Below are 7,879 nucleotides of genomic sequence, written 5' to 3' on the forward strand. Positions count from 1 at the left end.
TACTCACTATGTGAATGTCTTCTTTGAAAAACGGTAGGTTTTTCCCCATTTTAATCAGATTATTTGGGATCTTTTTGTTTTTACTATTGAATTACAGAAGTTTCTTATCTACTTTAGATATCAATCCTTTACCAGATATATGGTTTACAAATATTTTCTCCCATTCTGTGGGTTCCCTTTTTATTTTGTTCACTGCTTCTTTTACTGTGTATTAAGTTTTCTGGACTTCCACTAGTTGATTTTGCTTTTGTTGCTTGTGCTTTTGGTATCATACCCAAAAAATCATTGCCAAAGCCAATGTCAAAGAGCTTTTCCCTATGTTTTCTTCCAGGAGCTTTATGGCTCAGGTCTTCTGTTTAAGTCCTTAATCCACTTTGAGTTAATTTTTGTCAGTGGTGTAAGACAGGGTCCAAGTTCAATCTCGTGCCCGTGACCACGCAGTTCAGTCGGACTTTAAAGCCCTCGCTGCACTGTCTTCCAGCTCACAGCAATGCGCACAGCAGTGTGAGCCATTTGGTTACAATTCTGTTTGTGACCTAATTCTTCCTCTTCATTTTCCTTCACCTTGAGGTATCTGAACCCTAATGCACCCGAGATTTAGTATGTGTCGTACACTAGCATTCAGTCCAGATGTATCGTAGGCCTTTAGTCATTCTGCACTGGACACCCAGCCTCTCCTCAGAAAACACAGATTCCAGGGTTCTGGGAAACCACCTTTGGCGCTTCCTTGATAACTTCCTCTCCTCTCGTCAGTTCTTTTTACCACACCTACCCCTCTTCATCCCAAACTACACCTCCTGGAGAGACACTTCAATTTTATACCATATCTTCCTTCATTCTCATAGTCTTTGAATTTTTATGTTACTTTCTGAGAAATTTTCTTGACTTTTATTTTCCAACCCTTTTATTGACCTCCTTCCCAATACCATAAATCACCCTTCCTCAATGGTCCTTTTTCAATGCATCATGTTCTTTCATGAATATAATTGATGGTTGTTGTTATTACCTTCCTTTTTAAATCTTTGAAGACACAAATTATAGTTTTTCTTTTAAGTAGTCTAGTTTCCTCTACCATTTTTTCTTTTTCATTCCTGTTGGTTTTAGTCTCTGGTTATTCTCAAATATCTAGAGATTCCTGGTTGTCCTATATTTCCATATTTAAGAGAGGTACCTCTCAAAAATTCTCTCAAAAATAAACAAACATTAAAAAGGGGATGGGGGAGGGCCTGGGTACCTATGACTTAGACTCAGGTCATGATCTCACAGTTCCTGAGTTTGAGTGTTGTGTTGACAGCCCGGAGCCTGCTTCGGATTCTGTCTCCCTCTCTCTTTCTGCCTCTCCTCTGTGCGCACACTAGCACTCTCTCTCTCTCTCTAAAATAAACAAACATAAAAAAGAGAGAGAGAGAGAGCCACCAAAACTCTGGACGAAAGCTATGTATAAGAGGGCTGGACCACAAGATGACTGGGCAGAGATTAAGGAGCTCTGGTGGAAAACACCCAAATGTCTCTACCTATATTTTTTTTAAGGTAAAGGAGAGGCGAGAGGCGGGGAGAGAGAGAATCCTAAGCAGGCTAAGCACTACCAGTGCTGAGCCCAAAACAGGGCTCAAAATCATGATCTTTGAGATCATAACCTGAGCTGAAATCAAGAGTTGGATGCTTAACCAAATGAGCCGTCCAGGTGCCCCGTTATCTGTATTTTCTTTTAAGTCTATTTTCCCAGAAAAGAAATCTCCTACTTCCTTTTGAGGCAATATTACGAGGGGCTAACAAAGTTCTGGGAGGTGAGCACAGAGGGTCCCCAAGTCTAGAAACTCTTAGATTTACTCTCTTCAGAAAACAAACTGCCCAACATCGGGGGCAGAGAAGGGGAAGCTGCCTAACTGGGCAGGCTGCAAAAGGCGGCACAGGGCCTTTGCACAAATTGTCAGCCAGTCCTTGTTTCCAGTTCCACTTGTAACTCCGCCCACAAAAGGAGCTAGAACTTATTTCTCAGTTTTCTGAATCCTGCGGCATGACTCGGCACGATTCTTTTTGCTGCCAGCCTCTATCTACCTCCACCCTTAACTCCTGTTCGTAGGGGCTTGGTTTCAGCTTAGTCTGGTTTGCTGAATTTATTAAACATCACACACACACACACACACACACACACACACACTCCATCTAACAAAACTAGGTCCAATTCTTTGTCAGCTAGTCTTCTAATTCTGTCACTTCTTTTTTTAATTCCTTTACCACTATACAGTAAATGGGAGGAGGGGGAAAAGACAAATATTCTAATGTTTAATTCTAAGTCCTATATGCTAATACTTTTAATTTCCAGTTTTTAAATGGATGTTGAGATTGAAAGTGGTTTTCTTCCCTGTTTCCAAAGCATTTTGATAGCAGTGTTTCTTAATTTGTGAAAAGAATTGGAATTTCCAGGGTGCCTGGGTGGCACAGTCAGTTAGTTAAGCATCTGACTTCAGTTCAGATCATGATCTCATAGTTCATGAGTTTGAGCCCTACTTCAGGCTCCACACTCTCTCCCTCTCTCTCTCCCTCTGTCCCTGGTGGGATCTCTTTCTCCCTTTTTCTCTCTCCCTCCCAGTCGCTCTGCCCCTCATGAGATTCTTTCTCCCTCTTTGGCCCTTCACCACTCAAGCTTTCAAAAGGTTTATTAAAAGGGGGGGGGTTAGAAAATTCCCCTTCTTTCTTAGTTCTGAAATAGCTAACAGAAATGGTACTAGCTGTTCACTGAAGGTTTGAAAGAAGTCAAACATGAAATTCTGGGTTTGGCAATTTGAGGCAGGCATCTGGCCTTTTTACCACTTTCTCAATTTCTTCTCTTGTTACAAGTGCATATAGATTCTTCCCTAGAGTTAATTTTGGTAACTTATGTTTTCCTAGAACATTATCCATTTCTTAGGTTGGTTCTAATTTATTTGCACGAAAGGTTCCCTTGTAATAATTTTAATTTCTCTCTATGTGGTCTTTTCCATGACCCTCATTCCATACTTGATATTTTCTCTCCCTTCCCCCACTAAGGCAAATAGGTGGTTTATCTTTTTTATTGCCTCCCTTTTCATCCCCCCTCAAAAGTAACAACAAAAACCAAAGCTTTAGATTTCTCTTTTCTTCTATTTCTCAAATTCGTGAGTTCCTGCCTTTATTAGTTCCTTATATTATTAATATTTCCCAAGATGTATTTTGTTCCCTCTTCTTAGTTTAACATTTAATGTATTTATTGCCATTCTTTCTTGTTTAATAATGTGTTTAAAGCTACAAATTTTCTTGAGCACCAAAAGCAGTATTCTATAGGTTCTGATATGTAGTTTATTAGTGTTAATATGTCTTGACATATTGCAATTTTGGTTTGCATTTTAATAACTGACCTATGAATTCTGTGTTTTAAGTTCCACATGTCTCTACTTTTAGTTTATTTCTACTTTTATTGGCTTCTATTTTCACTGCTCTCCATTCAGAAAATGTAGCCTGCAGGGTCGCCTGGCTGACTCAGTCTGTGGAACATGAGACTCTGAATTTTTGGGTCATGAGTTCAAGCCCCACGTTGGACACGGAGCCTATTTAAAATTTAAGAAATTAAAAAAATAAAGAAGAAAGAAAATGTAGCCTGGAAAGATCGTTTCCTCGGGCTTATTAATCATATTAACAGGAGTACTGCTTACAGTTATGCAAGGTATGTCTCATGCCACTCTGAAGAAATCATTACCTTGTAGTCATCACAGATTTTGACAGCTATTACAATAATTTCTTGGCACATAGTTATAACATATCCTAAGAAATGGGTGCGTTAAGAAAAAACTGCACACAGTTGTAACAGAGGCTAGTATAATAAGATCTATTCTTTTTTCTCCTACTTAATGTGTCATACATGGCCTGAGAGAGGTAAGTCTCCTTTGTCACTCATGTGTTCCTGTAAATTTACCTCAGATTTTACTTCTCATGTATTTTGGGGTTCTATTTATCATGTGCCACTAAACTAATATGAAAAATATGAAAATAAATTTAAAATAATTGCTTTTAAAATAGCGACTGCTAAGTGACCCAGAGTAGCCGCTTCAGCAAACAAAGCGCGTGTGCGCCAGGCTGTGCGAGGCGTGGGGACTCCGCACCGAGCGTCAGGAGGGACAGGAGGCTCCGGGGGTAAGTTGTAGCACACACCAAAAAAACCAAAAAAAAACCAAAAAAAAACAAAAACATGAAATTGGATCCCTATGTCACAATACACACAACTTCCAGATAGATTAGAGATTACAAAAACCTTAAGACAATAGAAAAATATCTTTATGGCCACAGGTATGGAAGAATTTCTTTTTTCTTTTTTAATTTACTTTTGAGAGAGAGAGAAAGAATTTGCTATGGGTGTGAGTGGGCAAGAGCAGCGAGGAAGACAGAATCCCTAGCAGGCTGCAGGCTGTCACCACACAGATCATGACCTGAGCCGAAACCAGGATTTGGATGTTCAACCAACTGACCCACCCAGGCGTCCTAGGAAGAATTTCTTAAAGAAGACAAAATCCACAAACCTTCTAAGAAAAGACCAATCAACTCAGGTGCATTAAATTAAGAACCTCTACTTTTTATCAAAAGACAACATCAAGACAATAAAAAGAGAACTGCAAGAAGACATCTACCATGTATCTTAGTGTCCAGAATGATCTCCTAAAATGATTAAGAAAAAAATCCACTTGAAACTGAGGCATCTGGAAGAAGAAACGAAACCTAATAACAATATGAAAAGATGTAAGACTTCCTCAGTAATCAGAAAAATGTAAATAAAAATCACAATGAAATGCTATTATTATACCCACCAGATTGGCAAGAATTAAAAAATCAGACAGATTCCGATTTTGATATGGGCGTGACATTACTTGCACGGTCACCTATGTGCTACTGGTGGGAAGGCCAAGTAAACGATTGCTCTGGAAACAATCTGGCTAATAAACAGAGCCTCTGAACCAATCATTTCACCGCTGGAGACACATTTATCACTTAGAAACTCTTGCACAAGTGCACTAGGACATGGAACAGGACAACTCACAGCAACAGCATTAATGCAAATAGCTAAGAGCAACCCAAATGTTTCTGAACCAGAGTGACTATCTAATTCATGGTGTATGCATGTAATAGAATTCTACATAAGCATGAAAATGAGAATAGTAGAGAAAGTGATTTAGAGTTAAGTATGTCAACATGGAACACAATCTGGACAAAAGAAAACAAACAGAAGAAGGATATATATATAAAACGTGATTACACTTAAATAGTGTTTAAAACCTTTACAACATTTTGGGGAAAAATTAAAAAATAAAACCTTTACACTATTTTGATGAGGGAATCCACATATGGCAAAATTATAAAGACAACCAAGAAAACAACACAAAATTCTTGTCAGTGGTTACCTGGTCCGGGGGGAGGTGGGGGGGGGTGGGAATCAAGTTTGGGAAGGCCCGAGTGGGAGTGATTTATAGGTATTGATGATGATCCATTTCTTATGGTAAAAGGGTGTTCATTTCCTATAATATTTACACTGTTAACATCATTTTCTCCTTAAAAAATTTTTTTTAACGTTCACTAATTTTTGAGAGAGAGAGAGCACACGTGTGACCAAGTGAGCATGAACAGGGGGCAGGGGAAGGGAGACACAGAATCTGAAGCAGCTCCAGACTGACCTGTCAGCACAGGGCCTGCACGGGGCTCGGACCCACGTGAACTGCGCACAAGCTCATGGCCTGGGCCAAAGTTGGATGCTTAACTCACAGGTGCCCCTTTTCTTCTTTCTTTAATGTTTGTTTATTTTTGAGAGAGAGAGAGTGGGGAAGATAGAGAATCCAAGTCATGCTGACAGCAGAGAGCCAACGGTGGGGCTCAAACTCACAAGTCGGCACTTAACCAAGTGAGCCACCCAAATGCCCCACATCTAACATTTTCTTATGTAAAAAAGCATTTAATGAAAATTAAAACGGAATTTTAAATAATTGCTTAGATTTAGCTGATTAATAAAAATTAAGCAGTTTAAAAAAATTTTTTTATATAAGAGCAGCAGCAATGTAGATTTTCAGGAATAAATATTTCTAAGACAAAGAGATTCTCCTACTCCCAAAACCCCAGGTTCTGGTGGTCAAGATTCCTGGAATCAATCAGGGTAATATGAGAAAATATTAACTTAGTGTTAAAATAAACTTGGTAATTAATAAAGAACAGATTTTACTGGGGATCTACCATGTGTAAGCTGAACTTCAGTACACTCCCTTTGCTATTCTTCCCACATGGAAGGTGCTGGGCCTGATTCCTTCCAAAGGGACATGGAAGAAAAAGATTAGGGGAAATTAAAGTTTTAGGTTCTAACACCAGTGCAGTCGCTTCCTCACTGGATGACTGAATAAGCTACAAAATGTTAGAAAACTTGAGCCTGCTCATCTGTAAAACATAGATAAAAATAGCTACGTCATGGGTCTGATGTGAGAAACAGGCTATGTGTGCTGCGGGTGGTGTACACAGCCATTAAGAATCTTACCTCTGTAGCATGATACCTGGCCCTAGCCTGGCTCTAGCAATGACCAGGTCTAGGCAACCTGACCTCCCTGGGACTCTGGTACCCACCCAGTTCAAGGAGCTGGATTCGTGGGAAGCCTGGAACAGTACCTGGCACGTGACAAATACTCAGTGTGGGATTGTGATTCTGACAGCTACAGGTCCTGTACCTGTTCTCTACCAAAGGCCTAATTTGTGCCCAATTTTCAATTTTCTGTAAATGGGTTCATGTTATGCTTTAAGTTTAACCTACTTAAAATATTTGGCTCTTTAGTGGCTTTTCTAAAATAACAATGAATCACGGGTACATATATATAATTATAATTGGTATAATTTATAAAAAATATATATATTCTTAATTTACAATCTACTTTAAATGTCAAGCTGCATTATTTCCTGCCAAAGCACAAATAAGGTTGACAATAAATTAAAAAGTTCCCCCGAGGGGCACCTGGGTGGCTCAGTCAGTTAAGCATCCGGCTTCGGCTCAGGTCATGATCTCACGATTGTGGATTCGAGCCCCGCATCGGGCTCTGTGCTGACAGCTAGCTCAGAGCCTGGAGCCTGGAGCCTGCTTCGGATTCTGTATCTCCCTCTCTCTCTGACCGTCCCCTGCTCACGCTGTCTCTCTCTGTCTCTCAAAAATAAATAAAAAAACATTTAAAAAAATTTTTTAAAGTTCCCCCTAAAGCAGTGAAGACATGGAAACTGTATTTTCCTACATTTCTTTCTTTCTTTCTTTTTTTAAGTTTATTTATTTCTTTTGAGAGAGACAGAGAGAGAGAGAAAATGCACGAGCAAGAGGGGGAAGGGCAGGGAGAGAGAATCCCAAGCAGGCTCCAAGCAGAGCCCAATGCAGGGCTCAAAGTCATAAACTGTGAGATCAAGACCTGAGCCGAAACGAAGAGTGGGAGGCTTACCTGACTGAGCCACTCAGGCGCCCCTTTTCTTGCATTTCTACTACAACTTTTGAAATGAAAAAATATACATACTTTTTTTAAAAAAAAAAAACCTTTTTTTTTTTCATTTTATTTTTATAGAGAACGTGGGTGTGTACATGCAGGGGAGAGGGGTTTGGGTGGGAGGGAGAGAGAGGGAAGGGGGGCGGAGAAGAACCTTAAGCAGGAGCCCTGCTGGCATGGAGCCCAGTGCATGACTTGATCCCAGGACGCTAGGATCATGACCTGAGCTGAAATCAAGAGTCTAATGCTCAGTCGACTGAGCCACCCAGGCACCCCATACATACATTTTTATTCTCAATATTTTGGATATGTATAATCAAGAAGGGTTTTGGATTCCATTTACTATACTGTTTCAGTTTACCAGACTCATTACACTC

Source organism: Suricata suricatta, chromosome 9 (genome assembly GCF_006229205.1).
Source record: "Suricata suricatta isolate VVHF042 chromosome 9, meerkat_22Aug2017_6uvM2_HiC, whole genome shotgun sequence".
Taxonomy (NCBI): domain Eukaryota; kingdom Metazoa; phylum Chordata; class Mammalia; order Carnivora; family Herpestidae; genus Suricata; species Suricata suricatta.